Source organism: Frankliniella occidentalis, unplaced genomic scaffold (assembly GCF_000697945.3).
Source record: "Frankliniella occidentalis isolate FOCC.00 unplaced genomic scaffold, Focc_3.1 Scaffold71, whole genome shotgun sequence".
NCBI classification, from domain to species: Eukaryota; Metazoa; Arthropoda; class Insecta; order Thysanoptera; family Thripidae; genus Frankliniella; species Frankliniella occidentalis.
Window position 1 is genome coordinate 289904 of NW_026267201.1, and position 8131 is coordinate 298034.

Below are 8131 nucleotides of genomic sequence, written 5' to 3' on the forward strand. Positions count from 1 at the left end.
AGTCCCTGGGCCTCGGGGCGCCGGCGGGTAGTAAACGACCGAAATGTATGATGAGAAAGTTTAGTCGATCAGAAGGGTGTTGCTGGGCCGCGCGGCAATGATAGCCGGTAGCCAGACACGGCTCCCGCCTCGGCGCGCGCGCCCCCATGGCCGCCGTGGCCACTTGTCAGCTGTTGCCGAAACGTTTACGGCCTGACCAAACAGTGAAAGTGGTCGTTGTCGTCGTCGACGTCGCCGTCGAGGTGGCGGTGGTGGTGGCGGTGCTGGCCGTGCCGGCTGGCCGCCGCGCCCCCAGCAGCAGCCACCGCCGCCAACAACAGGCGCACGCCGCCGGGCGCACGGGTGTGTGCGCTGTGAAAAATGTAGTACATATTACAATATTGTAATCTGCACCATTATTGGCCACCCCGTGCGGGCCCTATGTTCCCCTTCCCCACGTCGTGCGAAAACTACGACATGGCCAGTTTCAGTAGTGGGCCATCCCATCGGGGCCGGGCCGGGGGCCGCGGGCCGCGCTGTTCAGCATGGGGGCGGGCGGCGGCGACGCGGGGGGGATTCTCTCGGCATTCACTTGCAAATGATGTCCCTCTATTTTTCTCTCCCCCGCCCCGCCCCGCCCTGCCTCTCTCCCGGGCCCCTCTCCCGGGCCCCTTCTCTCCACAGTGGCCCGCAATGAGGTGGAAATATTGGTGGGCAGACTTCGGAGCAAACTTTGCCGGGGCGTCTGGTCGCGGCGCTGGGCGGCGCTGGGCGGCGCTGGGCGGCCCGGATCGGCTCCCCCATCGCGGTGCGGTGCCCATGGGCGCCGGCGGCGGCGGCCAGATTTCGGAGGTCAATAAAACCTTCAGTGCAAGAGGGAGCGAGGAGGAGGGTGGGACGAGAAGAGTGAGAGATGAAGGGAAGGAGGGAGGGAGGGAGGGAGGGGAAAGGAAAGAAGGGGAGGGAATATTGTTTTCGACTCTTCTTTAATGGAAAGAAAAAGTATTTTCCGCGAGTAAAACTGTCCGAAGGGATGATTAAAACATCCCCTGCCCGCCCCAGCCGCCGGGGATGGCATGGTGGCCTCGATGGCGGCGACACGCTGCTCCAGTTGCCTCCCGCCCCGCCACACGATGCTCGTCCCGCCAATCACCGCGAGTGAGCCTGGTCAGCGGTCGCAGCAGTGCGTTACAATCGTTACCGGGGCGTTACGCCACTTGTGGGTGCGTGTGCTCCACGCCGTGCCTCGGGCGGGTAACCCCGGGTACAGCACCCCGCACCCCACCCCGCCCCGCCCCGCCCGGGTCACGCCGTGCGGTCGCAGCCCCGCGGACCTGCGGGCCTGCGGTCAGGCGGCGGCGAAGCCAAGAGTGACCAAGAAAAGGGGCCGCGATAGGACAGTTTTCTTATCATGGTTGTTTGTGTGTTGAGGCGGTAAAGTTGGTAAATTTTTGAACCCCACGGGCATGCATGCAAGGTGTGTTTTATGTCCTTAACATTTAAACGAGCGCCTGACAGGAAAACAAATGTTAGATTTCCAGTACAGACAAAAATCAGCAAAAATACATATGGATAAGTGTGATGTAGAAGTACATAAATGGTGATGGAGTCGAGGCGCCTTGTGATTAGGCAACATCTGCCACAGAACGCACGTTGGTTGCGCTGGTTGCCTATCGTCGCCGCGGGACAGGGAAGGAGCCATATAGTCAGTCGGACACACCTTCTCTTTGGGAATATTATTGATAGTTTTAAACACCCTTCCGGTCGTCTGCTCATTGCTTAAGCAAGCGTCAGCTGGGTATTTCTTGCCCACTCGCGGTGGATAGGCTAATGGGGCCTAACCGTCTCACAACGCGAGCGGCCCGCTGTTCGCCTTCCTTCGGCTCTATTGCGTTGCGCGCGATGGGCGTCGGGGATGGCACTGGCCGACGGACTGCTGTGCGCCCGTATCAGATCGCGGGCCGGCCCTCGCCCTAGCCCCAGCGGCCCCAGCACTACCGGCGCGGCAAGGCACAGGGCAGGAAGAGGGCAACTTGTCTTCTTTACTCGCCTCAACGGAGGATCCGACCGACACCACGCCACGCGACGGGGCGGGGCGGGGCGAGAGTGAGAGGATGGCGAAAGGGAGGCGGGCAGGATCCCTCCGCTACGCTCCGCCACGCCCCGCCACGCTCCGCCATGCCCCGCCACGCCCCGCCACGCCCCGCCACGTGTTTTACGCCTCATGTCTATGGAGTAATAATCGGGCCGATCTGGGAAGCATATGTGGAGCATCCGCCGCCACGTCACCGCGCTGACGGCCGGACCCGCGGCACGTGCGAGCGAGTCCAGCTCAGGCGAATGCGAAACAAAAATATGTATATTAAAAAAAACTGCACCATATTCTAAAAGTGCATTTTTAAGCTACCTCACAGGGTTTCTGCGAAATTCGACCGCTAATGAGAGTACAGACAAGTCGGAAAAGTTTGTAGAGAAAAAAAAGTTTTGGGTACTCTCGGCAACGTAACGCCCGGTGGTGCGGGCTCCCCGGGCCATGCGGAAGGGGGGAGGCGAGGCCATGACGGAGAGGAGAGGGATGGGACGACATTCGGAAACGGAAACAACATTCTCGCTTCGCCGCCCGCCCTCCACGCGCCGCGCGCCCCCTCACCGCCCTTCCCCGACCCCTCCCCCTCTTTTCCCCCCTTCGGACCAATTCGCGATTGTCGTATTTATTTGGCCCGGGGCTGGCATGCCGCGCCACGCGCCCCGCGTTATGGTGCCGTTCTCATGCAAATGCCCATCCGGCCGCTCAACAATCGCGCTCATCCGCGTCATCGGCGCCGTCATCGCCGTCCTCGTCGTCGCCGCCGTCGGGCCGTCAGGGAGGGGGCGGAGAACTGGAAAAATAATCAACAGCGACTGAATGTGCGCTGCTGCTGCTGCTGCTGCTGCTCGGCTGCCGAGCGGAGAAACGTGTCAGTCCCGGAAGGATCCCAGTGATGAATGCGCAGCGCAAAACGCTAGAATTATTTTAAGAAAAATGTCAATAAAGCAAAAAGAAAACAAAAAAAACACACACAAATGTTCGATACCACCTCGTTGTTATAAGATTTACTGCCCTCTGCAATAAAATAAAACTTCAGTAGTTGATTAGGTCAGTGATGGCTCTCTGTCGTCCGTCCAGGACCATAGGAATCCATCTGGTGCGGAGCGGTTACGAAGCGCCGTCCACTCCGTCCGGGACGCGGCGTCAAGTATAAGACTGATTAAGGGAGACCACAGCGTGGGACACATCAGCTCCACTACTCCAGCTCCCGGTTTCCTCAACGACGGAATTGAGTCACCTGCTACACCAATACACACACGACACACACGAGACGTCCGTGTGATGTCACACGCCGGAGGCCAGCAGCGGGTGGGGGGGGCATATGGGATGTCTAGTCCAGTCCGGTGCAGCTGGAATTGATTACGTATTGGGTACGATAGCGAATGGAGTCCGACTCGAGTCCAGCGCCGCAGCGGCTGCAGGGCGTGGCGCGGGGCCCTCAACCTCGAGGCCCTGAGGACCCGGCGGGTGTATAGCACGGCCCGTCCAGACTGTCCAGTCTAGACGTATCCCTCCTTCCTGGACAACGGCGACGCCCCGCCCCGCCCCGCCCAACTCAAACTCACTTATTTGTTATTTTTTTGTCAACGATGAAGATTCAGTTGCGTATACAGTTAGAAAATTATTAGGGCGCGCCTGCATTCTCTGTTGACGTTTCAAAATCTATTTTTGCTTTTCTCTTTTGTATATCGCATCGCATGCTTTCCTTTTGATTCATTCGGAACACACCCATCTAATTCCGGCCATTCCGAGCCCATAAAAGAACACAAAGCTTGGTCGACACAGATTCGAAGAAGAGCGAAGTATGCAGTCGTCGTGCCCCCCTACCTTCAAGCGCGGTCGCGTCAATGGTCTCAGATCAGTCGAGTGGTCTTGCTTATCTACGGCGTAAGTGACGTGCGGTGGGACAGGAGGTATGGGCACGGCCCCGTGGCGTGCGGCGAGGCGGGCGCAGGGCGCGGTGGTCACGGTGGCGCGGAGCCTCTCTGAGCGCGGGGTACCCACGACGAGTGCTCGGCGGTCGACGCTTGGCTGGCCTGGCAACGGGGTCCCGAGGAGGACGAGGTCCCCGCGGGGAAGACCAGCACCGCCGTGGATGGCGCGCGGCGCGGAGTCTCTGCCAGCGCGGGATATGCGCGCCAGGCCCCGCAGCTGGTAGGCAAGTACCCAGGTGCAAAGGCGTATTCCCTGTCACCGCCTGGAATGCAAGGAGTATTTCCACCTCGCGAGGGGATGTTTCGTATCCTGCAGCCTGTAGGGAACACCACCACCGAGAGAGCACCATGTCGGGTCGGGCAGTCTCTAGTGTGCGGGTCTCTCATTACAACATGCAAACCCCGAATAATGCATTAAGCACTGTCCCGCAAGTTTGGAATTGGGTGTTTCAATGGAGCCCGAAAATTAAGTAAGAAGGACAAAGATTTGTTCTTCTTACTTAATTTTCGGGCTCCACTCCATCAGAACTCCCTGGATCCAGTTTCGTTTTGCTTACTTCCTTATCAGGCTCCATAGAAATACCTTCACGAGGATTTTTTCTGTGTTATTTTAACCCTTTGGCAAACTTGACATGGTTACCACTTATAGCTTTGTTTTTATCGGGTTTTTAAATGCTTTGCTTTTTCATTATTCTCACCCACACCTGAGCTAGCTCCAGTTGAGTAAAGGTCGTTACCACGCTCAGACCAGCATACCACTCATGGCGACTCATGGGCATGGAGAAGGACCAGAACTTCTCCATGCAGCGTATACGCTTACGCTGGCGTAAGAGGCGGGCGAGAGGCAGGAGGGGCAGGAGCAGGGTGGCAGCGGAGTTGTAGAGCGCCTGAGACCATGAGTCTCATGACCCTACCCCACCCTCCTCCCCGCTCGCCGCTACGTCGGCGTTAGCAAAGCAGAAAGCTACAAAATTTTTAACTGCCTACGACGCCTACGAGTGCCTACGGCTAAGGGTGCATTGCGACTGACCGGATAGCAAGATCAAGTAGCACCCGTTCATACAGGGTGGCCCACAAACCATCGGAGAAGATTGTAGTAGATATGCTGTAACGCATGCAGGCCTGTCTGAGCTTTTGCCTACTCGCAAAGGGCCTGAAGGGGCCGTCGGTGAGCGCAGGTGAGCGATGGTATGCAAGCCCGCCCGCACGGCTGCATGCAGCACAGACTAACTGCAAAATTCTCCGGGGCCACCCTGTACTATTGGCACTATTGGGCACTACTGGAGTGATGGGGCTAGTTACAGTTACAATAACCGTTTCGAGCCTTACTATTTCCTTTGATGGTTCAGACAAACGCTGTCTAGAGAAAACACTAGCTAGTGAAATAACGGAGGGTTTAAATGTGTTTCGTTGTTTTCCTTTTCATACAGCTGTGCTCTCCAGAATCTCTACGGCTGGGAGAAAAAAAAATATATTCGTTTGGCCTTTGGGCCTTCTGTCTTGTCGTTGAGGACGTGACGTTGCGGTGTGGGGCCTGTGCGCCGCGGCACCCATGGCGGTGACAGCCGGGCGGGAGAAAAAAGTCATACGTGGGGGCCAAGGATCAAGGAGATGCATAGAGCGCTCAGGTTGTTTACCGCGACGTTACGTTCGGGCGAAACATGTCCCATGTGTGATCGCCGGCCAAGACTCCCATGAGGTTATGTCGCACACGCGTGCCGCTGGCCCTCCAGGCCAGGCATTGTGTAACGGGCAAGTGCAACGGGTGCGGCTCCAGCTATGCTTTAGACCGTCGTAGGGGCTTACCTGGACAAGTTCTAGAACCGCATCGTCGCCGTAGTGGACGCAATCCCCGAGCTGCTACAGTGGCGGCTTAGCCATTGCCATTGCTAGGTTAGCCGGCAAAGAGCTCATTCCCGTTGGTTTGATGGTTTGGTGATCAGGCAGGACACAAGAGCACTACTTATTTTGGCGCAAAGATAATCTTTAACTCTTTTCGCGATTGGCCTACCCCACTGCTGTAACATTCAACCTGGTGAAATAGGCTATTCCGCTCGACGCGGTAAGAAGAACACAAGAATCACAAAAGCCGAGGGTGGGGGTAGCGAGGCGGCTTCCCCACTCGCCCGCGCCCCCCGCGCCGCTCCCCCCACTCTCGGCTTTTGTGATTCTTGTGTTCTTCTTACCGCGTCGAGCGGAATAGCCTTATAGGCTGCCGTTCGATTTTCAGAAGGGAGCACAATCGTATCGCAGGTAGGTACCTTTTTATGTAAACTGTGAACAAGCAGTGCTACCAACTTACGTCGTACAGCGTTCGGACAAACCATCATATTTACACCTTATATTTGATTGCAGAGTGAGAAATGAGAACGACGAGCATTTAATTAAAACATTTATTTAAAATACAATCACAAAAGGAAACAAAAACACAAATTTGCAAGATTCGGAGTTGATCGAAAATACGACCTCTAGTGTCGGTCCACTCAAGCTGTAACCGCGGCACGGACTTCAAACAAGGTGTAAAGCTAAAAAGAAGGAGAATGCGGGGATCAACAAAACAGAATCCTTCAACATAGCAATTTCTGTTTTTTGTGTACCGCATTCTGCTGCATATCAGCGTTACCAAAATGCTTTCAAGCGCAGCTTAAAGGGGGCTAGAAGGTGCATATCTGATATCTGAGTGACACCCTCTGAGCCCACCGTAGATGTCGTGCCGGCAGGCGCATCGCTGCCACAACTTTTTTTAGCGCGTTTGTCGTTCTGGGAAAGCAAGGGTGCTTAGTGCGGCCAGAGCCGCCGGTGCGGGGGAGCGGGAGGGGTTCAAAGCAGTTTTCTTGTGTGAACCACGCGGCCTGAGTCCCGCAATGCCGCAAGTGAAGTGTCAGCCGGGGCCTCTCCGTCTCCGCGGGGAGTTGGTTAATTCTTATCCTGTCAGCTGCGACGGCGTTCCCTGGAGTCCAGCCGCACCCAGTTCCAGGCCGGCTCCAGGACTCCAGGTGACACTAGAGGGCGCTGGTCTCATTGTCCATACCTGACCCTGCTGGGGCTGGGAATCCAGTTGTCCGCTATTCCACGCGTCACCGAGTCGCTATGTCGCGTGACGGCACGACACGGGAGTGTAGCCATAGGAGTGGTGTGGTGTGGAGTGGAGTGGAGTGGAGTGGAGTGGAGTGGAGTGGAGTGGAGTGGAGTGGAGTGGAGTGAGTGAGTGAGTGAGTGAGTGAGTGAGTGAGTGAGTGAGTGAGTGAGTGAGTGAGTGAGTGAGTGAGTGAGTGCAGAAGACAAGGTAAAAGAGGTCTTACTTCGGTCAGAATCCTGCATTTTCCCAATGAAATTACCCGCCTTAAGAATAATTTTCCCGTCTCCTTGGGTGACACGCGACCTTTACGCCAGGCGAGTATTAAGACGGTGAGCGCCTCCGTTCACGACAATAAAGAAAACAAACCCCGCCTTTAATGGACAAACGATAATTATCATTATCACTCGTCTGCGTCCGAGATGGTAACGGGCTTGATGACGGCGGCGGCGCTCGCGACGACGTGACGCGGAGACAGGAGAAGGACTCCACTGCTCGTCAGCCTCATCCACTTTGCTGTCGGGTTTCAAAGCGAACGGCAGCAAAGCGGAAAAAGACAGATTCACAGGAGTGCCACTGCTGCAGAGCTGCGTGTCGTCCTCGGCGGCGGCGGCGGCGGCGACCTCCACACTCGCGGCCCCTGAAAACGAAAGAAAAATTTCATAATGAAGTTTTGCGGAACTCACGCCCAACGGAACGATTCCGCCACCCTTTCCTGTGCCCTAAGAGACAGGTAGGACAGGTAGGGAGGGGGTAGCATGATGGCGCGCGAGTGCGACCAGTGCGACTGCCTTTCGTTTTGTCCGTGGGAATCGCTCGGCCCGGTCCCGGTGCGCACCACCAACTTCGTGCACTCGGTGGCCCCCGGCCGCACGCGCGGCGCCCGCCGCTCCGCTTGACAATCCTCCGGCTAATGGCCGACCAGCGGCCGGCGGGCACGGGCTGCAGCGGCCGCACGGCTCGCACACGCACGGAGAGGAAAGGGCGGGCGACAGAACACGCTAACCGAGTCGCGGCCGGCCACGGACACGGCGCGGCGACAAATTAGTCGTC